The sequence below is a fragment of the Odontomachus brunneus genome, unplaced genomic scaffold (assembly GCF_010583005.1).
Source record: "Odontomachus brunneus isolate Ranch 3 - 2012 unplaced genomic scaffold, Obru_v1 Obru_scaffold_037, whole genome shotgun sequence".
NCBI lineage: Eukaryota > Metazoa > Arthropoda > Insecta > Hymenoptera > Formicidae > Odontomachus > Odontomachus brunneus.
In genome coordinates, this window is record NW_022639487.1 from 2,170,444 (window position 1) to 2,186,797 (window position 16,354).

Genomic DNA, 16,354 nt, shown 5'->3' on the forward strand with positions numbered 1-16,354 from the left:
AGAGAGAGAGAGAGAGAGAGAGAGAGAGAGAGAGAGAGAGAGAGAGAGAGAGAAAGAGCACGTCGAGCACACAGTACAACGATGAACATAGCGCGGCCGCTGAATTTCGACGCGACGATGATGTGAACGCGCTCCGCTAACGGAGGGAAGGATTCGGAGCTTTCGCTGGACACGAGGCTGGACTCTTCGAGCGAGATACCAACGAGTCGCACGAGTGTCACCCTTGAGTGGGCGCATATCGATTTCACGTCGACGATGTTTATGTCGATGCCGTGCGGCAATTCGCGAGAAAGCGCACCTTCGCGCACAGGCGAGTGCACGATCGAGCATCGCCGTATGTGAGATCGAGGGAAGAGGGATTACCTGCCACTTGCTGAGGAAGAGAGCTCGGGAAGCGGCACCGCACCGCCGCGTGCGAGACGATAGAACCGCGCGCGTTTCACCGAGACGTCTCACACAGCGAGAGCTCCGGCCTCTCGGAGCGGGAGGCTCTCGTAGTCAATAACGCGCCGGCGAGTGCCCACGGGCAAAGTGTGCGCGCGATATTTGCCGGAGAATTTAATTAAGCGGCCAAACACCGGAAAAATATCCGGTGAGCCGGACGCGCAGCTTTCAAAATTTCTCGTCGGCGGCGAGACGTCGATTCTGCGGTCGGACGGACGTCGCGAACGTCACGAGTAAGCGCCGCGGTATCGTTTAATGGTGATCTCGGCGCGCGGAAACATTTGTACATCAACTTTACATAGCGCATCTAATTTCCCTTCCCACACAAAAGGCCGGGAGAAAGAGAGAGAAAGAAAGTAACGCCCGAACGATTTTCTCGCAATTCCCGCGTCACTTTCCACGATTCGACGCTTTTGGAGGGTGTAATAATTCATAATTAGCTGACACTGTGACACCCTAAGAAAGTAAAGCGATCGGAGACGAGGAACGATTCCCGGCGACAATCGACTCTCCAATCGCAACAGCAACAGAAACAACAACAGCGGCGGCGGCGGCGGCGGCGGCGGCGGCGGCGGCGGTGGCGACGACGGCGGCGGCGGTGGCGGTGGCGGTGACGATGACAGTGGCGTGTCGGCACGTGCGTGGCATTAAGCGAAGCACCGCGAACAATTGAACGCGATAATTCGATTGCCGGTGCATCTGACGCCTCAAGTTCCGGCTTTCGCCTGTCCGAACGTATGTATGGGACGCGCGTAATCGCGGCTCATTAAGCGTTACGAGCTTGAACAGAGCGCCGGCCGTTTGATCGTCCACGTCGCGCCGCTTTGTTCGCTGATGTAACATGGTGCACCTGCAGTCACGTGGCGCCGACAAGCTCTCGCACGCCCGATAAGCTGAGGCTGCTGCGCGATTCGGCGGGGATTTAAGAGCACCGGAGCCGCCGATTATCGATAACTCTGTCGGCGAGCCGCGGGCGATCGATTCGACCCCTTCGACTGGCCAACCCGGTTTCGCGAAGCCGTCGAACAGAGCCGAAGCGATCGTAGGCCGATCGTGGGCCGAGTCCCCGGCTGCGACGGTTCTACTTGTTGCGAGGAACCGCGTCGGGAGGAAAGGGAGAGAAAAAAAGAGAGAGGACAGCACTTGCGAAGAACGAAGAGAACGAATAGCCGTTTCCGCAAAGCGGGGCGAAAATCGCGAGTGTGCCGATCGTGACCGTGATCCACGTGTGCTCGTCGCGAATGTGCCGCAACTGTGAGGAACGAAGTCGCGGGTGAGTGGCCCGGTGTCGTGGACCCCTGCTGGGTCCGAGCTGAACAGCAGGACGGCGACGTCGATCGCTTCCTGAGCCAATCGAAAAGGAAGAGTCGATCCGATCGCGCGATGTCGCGTTGCAACGACGACCCCGTCGTCGCCCCGGCACGTCGCGAGCTGCGCGCAATGGGATGAGAGAGCGGATGATCGACGTGTGCGGAAACAGGTGTAGGTATGTGTGTCGTGTCCACGCACGTGTACGTGATTATATCAGGTTAGGGCACAGACGTGTGGCGGAGAGGGCGCGAGAGAGAGAAAGAGAGAGAGAGAGAGAGAGAGAGAGAGAGAGAGAGAGTGAGGAGCGGTCGCGTTTTCGGGCCAAGAGGACGTCGGTCTTTTCGAGGATGGCGGCGGCGGCGGCGGTCCACCGCGGCCGTGTTTGCCATTGTTGCTGAATTAAGCGGAGCGCGCGCTCTCGCCCTCGAAGGGAGCTATGCCCTTTAACGTCGCGGCAAGATCGATCTCGCGCACTCGAAACGTCCGACTCTCGCAATTCGTTTAATCGAAGCCAAAGGGGTGGAGAAATTAACTCCCCCGCGGCCCTCCCCGCCTGTCGTCCGATACTCGACGCGCCTCTCTTGCGCTTCGCCGTTAATCCTCCGTTTCGAGGGTGATTCGCGGCGGAATGAAAATGATCTAATGCGATTGGGCAAGCAAGCATGCGAGTGAACGCTTCAACGGTGGTGCCTCGTGTGTGCGAGTTTAGAGATATGCTCTTCGGCGTATATCTCTATACACGCTCCTTGCGCTCAACACGTAACACGAACTGTTGTTGGAAGATGGATTAACAATACGCAAAACTCGACATCCCTTGCACGTTTCTCACGTCACAGAGGGATTGCGCGAATTGTTGTCTCGTTGGAAATAGTTTCACTCGCAATTGCACCTAATTTCGCAGAGCTTGCGAATATAATATCTCGCAACTTGAATGTTGCGCGCGATTGTACATATTTTATACTTTAATTTCAAATATACAGAGGAAATGAGGAGAAGTGTCTCAAACTCTCCTCCGTAACTTTTGTAAGAACATAGAACGGATTGAGGTAAACATAAAAGTCCTATACCATTTTGTCAAGATATTAACTAAAACAGATTCATCAAGCTCAATATGATAGATAAATTGTACATGCGACATGTGCTGTTGTATGCTTGCACATTAGGTCAAATTTAATAAAACAGCCCTTTATCATTTTGCAATTAACCACGTAGATTTTTAATTATTAATGAAATAAAATTGTTTTGCATTATGCACCTGATTGTGTGTGATAATGCACAACTCTTTAATTAATATCTAAAAATTTGGTATGTGGTCATTTGCAAAATGATATAGAACTGTTCAGTTTGACCTAATATATAAGTATACAACGGCAGACGGCGTCACTGCAGCTCATCTATTATGATCACGTATGATCATTCACCAATATTCCTTACTTAATATCTCGAGATTTACTGCGAATATCGCAAAACGATATGGGACTTTTATGTTCACCTCAATACGTTCTACAAAAATTGCGAAGGAGAATCTGGGACACCCTATATATCTCTCTTGTGCACGCGTTGCAATGTGCAACATGCACGTGGGTTCAAGCAATTGGACCTAACAATTCTTTGCGAATATAATTTTTAGATTCATCGTGGAAAGTATCGAATGCGCTTGCTATTAGAGAAAAAAATATATTATCAATTTTCCGGTCCCTATAATCTCTACGTATATTCTAGACGACATCTAAGTAATTTCACCCGCCATTACAACTAATTTCGCGGAGTTTGCGAATCTAATATCTCGCAACTTGAATGTCGCACGCGACGACCGTATATATTTTATATTTTAATTTCAAATATATATCTCTCTCCTCTCGTGCACACACGTTGCAACGTGCCATATGCACGTGGGTTCAAGCGGGATGTAACAATTCCTGGCGAATATAATTCTTAAACTCATCGTGGAAAATATCGAATGCGCTTGTTATTAGAGAAAGACGAAATTGTTATCAATTTTCCCGTTTCTATAATCTCCGTTTATTTTAGTGGCCATTTAAAGGTCATCTCTTTCTGAACGCTACCTAAATGGTTTTACCCGCAATTGCATTTAATTTTGCAAAATTTGCAAATCTAATATTTCGCAATTTGAATGTCACGCGCGCGCACGCGCGATCATATATTTTATATTTTAATTCCAAATAAGTATGTCTCTCTTCTCGTGCTGCACGTTGCAACGTGCAATATGTACGTGGCTTCAAACGCGACGTAACGATTCCTGACAAATATGATTCTCAAAATTATCATGAAAAGTAACCAATACGTTTGTTACTAGAAGAAGAAAAAAATATTATCAGTTTTCTTGTTTTTATAATCCCCGCGTTTATTTTACGCGATCTGGTCATCTTTATTTTACTGATTTAGATCATCTGAAGGCTGTCTCTCTGGACATGCTATCTAAATAATTTCCCCCGCAATTGCAACTAATTTCGCAGAGCTTGCACATTTAATATCTCGCAATTTAAACGTTAATCGTATATTTTATATTTTAATCTCAAATAAATATTTCTCTTCTTTTATGCATGTTGCACATACAACATGCATGCGAGTTCAAGCAAGATGTAACGATTTCCGGCAAACATAATTTTCAGAGTTATCGTGGAAAGTATTCAATACTCTTGTTATTAGAAGACGAAAATGTATTATCAGTTTTCCTGTTTTTATAATTCCTTCACTCTGATTTTAATAGCCATCTAAATAGTCTAACTAAGTAATTTCATCCGCAATTGCATCTAACTTCACAAAGCTTGCAAATCTATTTCGCAATTTGAATGTTGATCGTGTATTTTATATTTTAATTTCAACTAAATATTTCTCTCTTCTCGCGCAATCGTTGCAATGTGCAACATGCCTGTAGGTTCAAACAATACGTTACGATTCTTATGGTACGATTCTGTAACGATAGTGTCGTTATCGTTATGTTGTCATTACGTAGCTTTCTTTTCATATATTATACCGGCGCAAGAACAACATAACGATAACGACACTGTCGTTAAGAGTTACAGAATCGCACTACTGGCAGATATAATTCTCAGAGTTATCGTGGAAAGTATCGAATGTGCGCTTGTTATTGGAAAAGGAAAAAAGATATTATCAATTTCCCCTTTTTTTTATAATCCGCGCTCTTTTATTTTAGCGGCCATCTGGAAGCCTTAATCGACAACAGAAAATTGTTATTCTCCCATAGAGATTGCCTCTGTAATGCAGTTTAAAACTCGAATTGTTTCTCACGGTGATCTGCAAAGTATCGGAAGAAATTTTCCCATAAATTGCAACTAAATGACGGCGGTAACCTCATTTCGCCCGATATCGACATGTTGTTCTCTCTCTTTCTTTCTCTCTCTCTCTTTCTCTCTCTCTCAATCTCTTTCTCGCTCTGCATGCCGAGGACTGGGCTGGCGGGACGAAATCGAGTGACTGCTTATTAATTTCGCGTTCAAAGCGGTAAAAATGGCGCGAGATGTAAATCGGTGCATGCAGACGGAACGAAATTCAATTGAGAGCGTCTCGAGGACGACGAACCGCCGTTTCATCATCAGACGCGCTTTATTAACAAAAGATCACCATATTATAATTCGCAAATACTCGAGGTTTTCACAAACGAAAAAACAACGCTATATCGAATCCTTTATTCCGATCGTTGTGTCTCCTCACATCTCGATGCGCAAAATATTTCTACGCTATTTCGCACGTTCCTCTCTTGATTGCCTTTCCTCCGCCATTCCCTCGTTTTTCTTTCCTTCACGCTACGCGGCGTAAATTTTGACACGTCGCATTTAACGCCGACGATTAATTCACATACGCTCTATTATTGCTGGATAAACGGATGTAATTGTCCACGAAATCGTGAACAGTGACGAAATAACGCAAAACGCAACAACCGATCGGTATGAATAACAAACAAGTAAACACGGGTGCACTGATGTTTCACATGTTTGTGCGCGAGTCCGCCGTAATCATATCTGTGAGAAACGTGATCAGCGATTATCTGATAATATTATATTATCTGCTAAATAAACGAAATAATAGCTATAATCATAATTCCTTCCTACGCTCGCCGGTATCGAGATGCGGACGATTGCTGGCGCTGGAGGCCAGATTTCCGAAGGAAACGCGAATGATTAGCGCGACAGACTGGTTGCTATCCCGGTTGGCAGAAAAATCAAACACCTTTACGGTTACGACATTCTCTAAGGCATTAAGTGTCGCTTAATGGCCGACAGCCGATACTTCGACATCCGCCCTCCTCTCGTGCTTGCGATGTACGTGCTTGTAGATCGAAATGGATTGGTGATACACTTCCGGCAATTAGACGCTCGTTCTTCGTCGCGAAGACAGAACAGACACGAAACGCGCAATTATTAAAGAATCTTATTGATAGCCACGAATCTTGGATTACGATTGTATGATTGAAAAATCCGCAGCTATTAATTATCATGGGTCATTAAATCCTGCGCGTATTATCATATTTTTAGGGACATACAGTGTGCAGTCTAGGTCTGCCGGGCAACTTTCAACTACTGTAACTTTGTTGAAAATCGATATTCTTGGATATACCGTCTTCACACGGAAAAGACAATACGGTTGGTCGCAAGCAGATTTATGTGTGGGCCAACCATACTGTTTTCTCCGTGCAGAAATATAAAAGAGCCTCGACTATAAGATAGTAACGCAATAAAATTATAATTTGCAAACAGATTTGCGCTATTTCGAAATTAGGACTCTTCACGATGATTGATAAGCGATCGAATATTCGTTCGAGTCCCACAGACCCAACATTGTACGCAGATGGTTAATTATTTGGTGTATTAATGCCCTTTGAGTCACATCTGTCGAACTACAGTCTGTGCGTGAGATTTATAGAACCTTGGTTTAAAAAAAGGAGAACAATTTTTCGCTGTACTGAGAGAGAGAGAAAATAAGAGTCTAAGAAATAAGAAATATTCGATGAGTACTATAACATATTTATTTATACACTAATTTATAATACATACACAGGATGTCCGATAACTGATGACGGAGCCGCGATGTGCAAGTAAAACACATTAATTTAAATCAAATAGTTCTCTACCATTTTTCAAACTACGTAAAATTTTGAGTTATTAGTGAAAGAAGAATGATTAATATCGTAAATCGTAGACAGTAGAACTGTGATGGGACGACGTCTGCCATCATATGCTCGTAAATTAGGTCAAACTGATCGAAAAAGTCCTTTGCCATTTCGCAAATGATTACATAGATTTTTAGCTATTAACTAAAGATTTATGTATGACCATGCGCGATAATGCACCAATCTTCTTTGATTAAGAACTCAAAATTTTACATGGTAATTTGAAAAATGGTAGAGAACTTTTTTGTCCAGATTGATGTGTTCTATCTGTACACTGTGGCTCCGTTGCCTGAACACCATGTATATGTATAAAATATAGAATATCTGTCTCTTCTATTTCCTATAAATTCCTGAACTCTTTAACCGATCTAGCCACGTTTTGTACAGATACTCTCTAGGACCTCGGAAAATATAAACTACCACAAACCTGAGCACTTCACCCCCTCCCGCTAATTTTATCCCCTTTGACACTTTGTGATAATTTAAGTTCTAAATGTAAAAAGTCTAGGCAATGCCGTGTAGTTTAAGCTAGTATAAAATATATAGTATAAAATATAATAAGAAAACATACATTTTCTTAAAATCTCAGCTTTTGACGAAAGTAATTGTCTATTGCATTTAAGTAAAATATTTTAGATTTAGAGGTAAATATGTTATTAGTGTCCACACCGAATATTCATTCTTTAGATATTTTTTCTCTCATGGTGTTCCCGACACATTTGAGATTACAATGTGACTGTATTTAATATATTGATAAAGAACATTATTACGGGGTATACGATTGTTGTATATCTGTTGTATTATATATTGTATTACGGAAGCGCGGTGTATTAATTTTTGGCGAACGATTCAGTCCGCAGTCCGCAGTGATCTTTTGGAGAACGACGCCTATTGGAGCTTATTATTAAGCGTTAATGCATTTATTCCCGGCATGTCACCGCAGATACCATCGGCAACATCTGATTACTGTAGTATGTACTACATGTAAATTAATTTTCCGTTCGCTTATTGGAATTGGAAATGTATTCCACACTGACTGAACCGAAAGATGACGATGATTGACGACGGTTCGTTGTGCGTGCGCGCACAAACGCGCGTTATTAAATTCGTCACGTGTCTTCTATTACGAGAGCGCGGGGGAGCGCCAAACAGCAGATAGCAAAATAATTACGCAATAGCTTTAATCAACGCGTCATTGCGCGGCGTACGTGCGCGCGAAGTTATTAAACAAATCAATATCTCTCCGCCGGTCGTCGCGAATTAACGTTTCGTTAGCGTGCGAAGCCGATAATTTCGCGCGAAACACATTCATCCGAAGTGACGGATGTCGAGATCGACAAGTTTCGCAAGCGGAATAAAAAGTGTCGGTATAAAAAAAAAAAACAGAATGTTGCTCGCATGTCATACGATACATTGTATTGGTTTCAAGTGCACTGTAAGCTTTCACGCTTACTGCCAGTATTCAATGCGCTTAAACGAAAAACCCGCCTATCCTTTTTTTTTCTACTCATATCTGCACATAACGATCCCAAGACTCTTACCGTTCGCGTTTTTCCGTAACTTCCGCGAGTGTTGTGGAGTAATGTGTCTGTATACAAATACTATTACTATACATTCTATTGTTAAGAAAAGCGATTATACTTCCAACTTACTTTTCTTCTTTCAATTAATGGTTACCTCGAAGGAGTATTTTCTTAACTATATACAATCTTAAATTGCATTTTCATTACATATTCTAGAAAAGCTCATTATTATGTATTCAGAAGATGAAATTTATTCTCTTTACAAGAGGATATTATCGAACTTCGTCGAAGAAAAAGTTGATTCGACTCTATGTAGCAAGCAAATCGAATTTTTTCTTTAATATTATTTAATATTCGTGATTGAAATACTAAGTTTACACTGGGAAAAAAGTACTTGAACAGTAATAAAGTTTATTTCTGTGAAATGATGTTTACTTCCACGAAATAAATTTTATTTCTGCAAAGTGAACTTTTATCTTACAAATGAAGACAGCGGCCAAGCTCTCTTAAATTAACTTAATCCTCGATTAATTGCGTGACCAGTAAATAGATATTGGACAATTCTGCTGGTTACAACGGAATTAATTGACGATAAAATTAATCAGAGCTTAGCAAAAGTCACTCTAAATTGATAAATATTATTAATATTTATAATCCGTATTATATACTTTATTGACGAAGACTTTCATCTTTCCCATTTCTTGTAACATTTCCTATACGTTTCTTATAAAGGTCCTAACGATACCATTTATTTCGACAGATTACCTATATTTCTGGGCCATTTTCTCCCAAATGGTGAGACGCATTACTTTGATACTTATATATCTTCAATCTGCCCAACAATAAATGGGTACAATTTTATCGAAAAATAATTTAAGATTTCGTATACCGCAAAATGAGACTGAACTTGGCCGTACTCTGTCCAAAAACTTTGTTCTCACTATACTAAGATTTAGAATGTGTATTTCCAGTAAATTTTCATGTATGTAAATTGATGAAATGCAGGACAAAGCATTTATTTTAATGCAACATATGCATTTTCTCCGTATGTGCAAATAATCATCTCTCTTCCGGTACACTCTTTCAAAGAGATCTTACGCTCAGTTGCGTCTGACTTCACCGTCAACGATTCGACACAATAATTGATGTCTACGTGTTGAAAAGTTCGAAAGCATTCCTCCTTATTTATTGATGCTTTCTAACTTTCGTGAGTAAACGTGGCTACAAATAAATAATTACCTCTTCGGTTTGTACACACTTTCAAGCACGATTAATTACGTCCGACTGACCTTATCGTTGACGTTAACAATTTATTGGCACGTGTTGGAAAGCTCCAAAGAACGACTCTCGAAAGCGCCCCTTTTCACACATTGATACACGATGAATTTTGTACCACTGACTACGTTAGGTCGGCTAGACAGACCGACGAATATACCCGCGATGTATCTCGCCGCTTTGTCGGATGAGGAAAACCGCACGTCTCTCTTGTCCGAAGTCAAAACCGCTCTCGAGGCTCGCGAGAAGATGAATTGGCCGGTGTGTATCTACAGCGCGGATATTCGGACGTATATAGAGTTATTCTAAACAGAGTTTGGCCAAAAGAGAGCAACTTTTGATTGATCCGCTATGTTTTATCAAATCCCACACAATATCCAATCACAGTACTCTTATCGCAGTAGGTTAGATTAGATAAGGTTAAGGAGAGATAGACAAAGAAAGAGATTGAAAATATATCCTTCTCTCTCGCAGGATTTTGATAAAACTACAGTCGTGGCCAAGCTCTGCTTAGAGTAACTAGACACACGATAAGTCAGCCGGTGGAAGAAAGTAGGGGGAAAGTGTTTTGGCATCCATTGAAATTTATTGCGGTTTATGCAGCGCGTATGGAGCATCACCCGCGCGGCCAGACTCTGCCGCCACATTCTCGACGATCCTCTTTTTGCCGGCATTTTTTCCAGCCTCCCTCGGTGACTTCCCTCTTGTCCCCCCCTCCTCCTCACCGTGTCCATTTGCCCTCTCCTCGTCCTTTCGCCGACTCGTGTCCCGCTTTTTAGCAGACCTGGCGAATTTATGCATCACCTCTCCTCCTCTCCCCTCCTTCTCCCTTTCGTTCACCCCCCTGTACCACCCCGCCACCGCCACGGTAACACGTCGCGACGATAAATATCCCCGCGACATCATCCTTATTGATCTCTGATAAAATGCGTTTTCAAGAGGAAAAACAATTTTTTCTCCTCAATGCCGAAGCGGACCGCAAAAGCGCGCGCGACACGAGATTTACGCATCGCGTCGGGTCTCATCAGTTGGGCACGGTTATGGGAACTTGCACGGGCGGTGACTTCTAGAGGCAACCCCGACGCGGCTCGTGTGATTCTCGACGCGCCTCCACCGCCGAACGGGGAGACTGTCGTGATTAAATTAGGTGATCGTGTGAATACGTATATGTGTGTATGGATACATGCGAAAGGGCTCTCTCGAGTGGATACTCGACGTAGCCGAGAGTAACGAAGCGCCGTTTCCCATAGAATTACAACGATTACCGCGATTAAAGCCGGCACGCGCGGCACAACCTGCCGGTCGATGCTTGATTTATACGTGCACATATGTGTGCATATGTATATATAATTTATCGAGGGCATTATCTCGTTTTGTTCGAAGCGCCGCTCTCTCCGGCCGCACTCGTACTCTCGCCGCCGGTACCGTTTATCGGCCGGCTTTATGACGTCACAGCGCAACCAGGTTATCTGGGAACACCTGTATAAAACAACGATGCGCCATAATGCCCGACTTAGGACGGCGGATTAAGCAACGTGGGGGATAAGCGGGGATAACAGTTCGCCCATGACACTTGGACGAATACAGAGAGCCGAATGTGTATTTTTCCAACGACTGCGCGAGACACGCAGGGCGCCCCTGGGCTAATTCGTCGACGGATAATTGGAAAAGTCGGCGTAAACAAACAGTTTACGCGATCCTATTTGAGTTAGTGAATAGTCGCATTCTGCGCGATTCTGCGCTACGTAAATGGATTATCGCGATTCGATCGCGATTCCGTACGAAACGCCGCAGTGTGCGTGTTATGCAACGTGGGATTTAATAACGCGGCGCGCGCACGAAATAATTTAGGCGACTTTCGAGCCGCGGGCTCACCGGAAACAAACTCGCGGCTAAATACCGCGTTACCGCGAGATAAAATCCCGCATTCGTGATTCACGAGCGATTGTTTCATTAATGTCTCGCTGTGTCTACTCGCGGTATCTACTCTGCTATCAAAACGCGCGCGAGTTCCTCCGCGCTTTACAACGTTTCTTAAAACTTTATTACCTCCAGACACGTCGTATTATCTGAATTTCGCCGTTAGCACACCGAGTAAGAAGTAATGCCAGGCCCGTAATGGCACAAATTCCCCTCTTAGAGAGCGCCGCGCCGTTGCTTTTTCCGACGCCCCACGATAAGAGTTGTTCCAGCGGTCCGAAATTAAAAAGGTAATTAAAGGAATGAGCGGAATTACCGGTCCTCGCCGAGGTCTCGATTATGCTCAAGCCCCTCGCCCCAATTTCCACGCGTGCCGCATCCTGACATGCCATCGTTTTTCCGGCACGACCATCCATCCGGACGAATATCGTATTTCGCGAATTGCGCGGAAAAAGAGGAAAGAAAATGAAAACAACAAAAGAGAATAATATCCCCTCGCGCGCACGAGCTGAAGCGGCGTGGCCGCGAACAGGAGAGAACGATGTAGAGCCGAACTATTAACAAAAGTTTGCGCAGTCACATGTGACTGCCTTTTCATCCTAGAAACGCGAGATCCGTCATTTTCCATTTTACGTCGCGGTCTCTTTCTATTCCGCTGGAGTTTGCAACGCCAAGTTTCGACCCGCGTTGGAGGCATTCGCGCGAGTCCGCTACAAAACCACCGCGCGAATCTGCAGTGAATAGACACGCGACTCGTCTGTTACGAGACGCGAAAGGAGAAGAACGGCGTTAATTAAGTATCTTGGGAATCTGTCGCGCTCGCGCACGGTATTTATCCAGCAATTCTACACGAGAGTATACTCATTCCGATGAAATTTCAAGCCGCTCGGTTTAACAATCAAACGGAGTGAGTTTAACAATAACAGAACACTCGTCGTTTTCAATCTACGTTGCCTGAGCAAGGGGAGATGTCCGATATCTTCCATTCACAGTTTGCTTGGCGATGCGGGAAATAAATACGTGGCGCCTATTGCCACTCGGCTGACTGTGATATCCCGCGTCTAGCGCGCGTATTAAGGTCTAACAATACGGTATAGGATTAGTACGCTGATTCAGTGCGGCCGTAGTAATGCATTTAGCGCCTTGATTGAGACCGATGCGATCGTAGCCACTGTGTTCATTAGCACCAACGAATACGCAATCACGCAAATGGCGGAGCCGCCGGGATAAAAAGGGGGATTTTTCACGTCGCTTATACGGCGCGAATGTTAATAACGCGCGGCGCGGGAGGCGAGCGTCAACGCGCCACCGGAATTGATTCCAACGTGCTTAACACTTCCGACACGGGGGACTCCCTTCGCAAATTTGACTCCTGCGACTCTACGACGTTCTTCGTCGACGAGCAATTATTCTCGACACTTCTTGGAGCGGAATTTCACTCAAAACTATACAGACAGCAAATTACGTGTACTGCATGCAAGTAAATATTACATGCTCCAAGTATTTCATGAGTTTATACGTCCGCGAATCTATTACAAGCTCATCCGAAGCATCGCATATTTGTTCAAATTTATTATGAATCCTAGTAGATTTAGTACTTCAATCAAGAATAAGTTAAATTGAAGTCAAAATTCGTTTTGCTTGTTACATAGACATAGACTAACATTTTCTCCGATAAAGTTCCATAATATTCTTGTGAAGAAAATAAATTCTTCTTCTGAAAGCTCTAATGTGTGAGTTTTCCTAATATTTGTGATGAACGTATTTGGAGACTATTATCATGAAAGTATTCTTTGCTGAAGATAACTATTATTTAAAAGAAGGAAACTGATTGCTTCTTTTAACAGTGAAATGATATTTTTCTCTGTGTACTGATAGCGGCAGCACTCGAAGCGAAATGAAAGTACTGTCATTCGAAATCGTAAAAATAATACATTTGACTTAACTTTAGGTTTTGACTCCATATGAGCGAATGTTCCAGTCGATTATGATAAATTGAAATTATGATTGTAACATTAATGAGGAACGAATTTAATGGTTTCTAATCTAGGAATACTTTTCTATTAAGTTTTTTAGAGTGAAATTTCATTCAAAGCAAGCGAAAAGTAACAATATTTTCACTCGGAGTGACAGTGAAAATATTATCTCTGGAAATCGTAAAAGTAAATGTTTCTAGTTTGGAGTAGCTTTTGACACCGTATGAGCGAATACTTCAATCGATTAGAGTGAATATATTTCTGTGACGGTGGAGTGCATAAAATTCACTTTTCAATTTCTAGTGAAAATATTCATTCGGCGACTCATGAAACGTTCACTCTATACTCTATACAATTTGAATGATTCGATGCCCTGCTTTTTGAGTGAAATTTCACTCCAAGAAGTTTAGAAAGTACAGCAATATCTCGGAAATACGTCCTTGTTGAAGCAAAATCTACATTGCTATCTACGTTCTCAAAGCGTGTAGTCGTTTGCATAAAACACGCGACACTTCTTTTGCGACAAGTTTATGAACATGCAAATTTAAAGGCAGGTTCTGGCTTAGATAGCCGAAAAATAGGAGATCCACATGCATTTTTACCAAGCATGATGAGTATCTTTGTGCATTTCTTTGAAAAAAGTTCGCCTCTTATTTTTCGGCCATCTAAAGCAAAAGTTTCCCTTAACGAGACTATAAACTTCTATACATGAGCTCAAGCATCGAGGGGGAGATTTGAGGGCTGTCAAATGTTTAAATACACAAAGTATACACAAAAGCAATGTGTAAACAAAAATTTCAATATCGTTGTTTCAATATCAATACATCATTAGAAAATTGTCCAAAATCCAGGTGTCGTAAATTTTACACAAACGACTGTACAAAGTTGCGTCGTTACAATTGCGAATTGCGGCCAACTGTCCGTCTCCTTTTACGTGTAGCACGGCGTAAGTTACGCGGCCAAGTTGATCGAGCAGCTACCTTGTTTGGTGGCAACGCGCACGTCGAACTCACCCACGCGTCCAACTCCAGCAGTCAAGAGACTATACTCGAGACTATCGTGGCCTCTAGCTCTCAATATACTCGCGGTTTCCGGACGAATAAGTGACGCCGAATACGAAGGTCACCTAATTAGCATAAATTCAAACCTAACTCACTTGTCGGAGCAACGTGAGAGACCAGCGCGAAAGATGTCCCAATCTGACATCGTCGTCACCAAGCCTTTCACGTCGACGATTTACGCGCCGATGAAAATCGTACCTTCTCTTTCGCCTCCTCTTTCCTCACCCACGACGCCTTTGCCCGTTTCCCGTTTCCGTCGACAGATAATCGATTTTCTTTCCGCCCTTTCCTCTTATCTTCATCGCCGGCTTTTTCTCTTTCGCTTTTTCTTTTCATTTTTTCATAAGCGCATCCGGAGTAATTATCGGTCGCGGAAGGGCCACTTAGATAATTAATGAGAAATCAAACAGTCTTTTGATCTTCGACGTGCGAGACCGCTCAATGATATGCGAAAGGCTAATCCGCTTATTTAATATCGCCGATAGTACGCGGAAAGAGACGCCCTCAGGACTGATTAAACGTAACACTAATGAAAACTCGAAGAAGGATTCGGTTTTATATTTGTGCGATTTGCTCGAATCTCACTGGGAACATACCGATCAGAAAAAGGGCGTCTACATTGAAATTAAGCAGTAATAAGTAGGAAATAAGAGTAAGAAATTGACTAATCATAGCTGATTATTCTTCTCACATTCGACTGTGGTTGATCAATTTCTTAATTTTACTTCCTACTTCTTACTGCTTACTTCCAGTGTAGACATTCCTTTAGATTTACGCGCACCTGTAATAGCCGGCATTCTCTCGTAAGTAGGATTTATTTACACTTACGTGCACTTACGCGCCGCTAAATTTGTTCAGTCATTTAAACGTTAGCGAATTATTAACGCGCCGTCTAGTCTCGCGACGTTTCTCGTTGACGGCATATTCAACGCTCCTGTGTTTTAGAATGCACATCTCTCCCTTCCCCTTTCTCATTTTCTCTCTCCCTTATTTCGTTAGCCGTGAAAGGACAATTAACGCAAAACGCTCTCACGCGGAAATGAAACGGTGAATTATCGTGATGTACGCTGACGCGAACGTTCTCCCTAGTGCCGTCAATTTCGACTACTCATGTAGTGAGTGTTAAGTATCCGTAGGATATTCCGGGTCTTTCAGGCTTTTGCCCGAATACTCTAGTGTCCGAGTATAATATCCATATCTTTCGGGTATTATACTCGTGAATATACTGAGAAAAATATATATTTATGAAATAGCAAATATTTATTTGGTAGGTACATTCTGTATACAAAGCCAACGAAAATTTTCCACCCCGATTATTCTGTAACCAATCGATTTTTGTCAGAAATGCCGATACACGTCAATATTAATTTTAAAGAGGCTGTATGATCATAATAAATTTAACTATCACTTTACTCCTTTAATTGGAATAGCTACCAAAAAATCTTGAATAACAATAGAAGTTAAATAATCGGGGTGGAAAATTTTCGTTAGTGGACTCTGTGTGTTCGTATGTGTGCGTGTGTATAGCAAAATAAATAATTTTGCTTACACATACGTGCATGAAAAATAAAGATTTTCTTAAGAGGTTTTAAGAAAATGTATATTTCCTTTTATTTAGAAAATATATTAGAGTATAAGTAGATATATATATATATATATATATATATATATATATATATATATATATATATA

General features: G+C 42.8%; 1 protein-coding gene across 1 annotated transcript in view; it reads left to right on the plus strand.

Moving 5' to 3' along the window:
• Positions 1–1,074: 1,074 nt before the first annotated feature.
• The window catches only part of LOC116843969, a 269,149-nt gene continuing 253,869 nt past the window's right edge, over positions 1,075–16,354 (plus strand). Inside the window, exon 1 of the mRNA XM_032814975.1 lies at positions 1,075–1,930. The gene's annotated coding sequence lies outside the window, so the exon portion shown is untranslated. The remainder of the gene's footprint in view (positions 1,931–16,354) is intronic.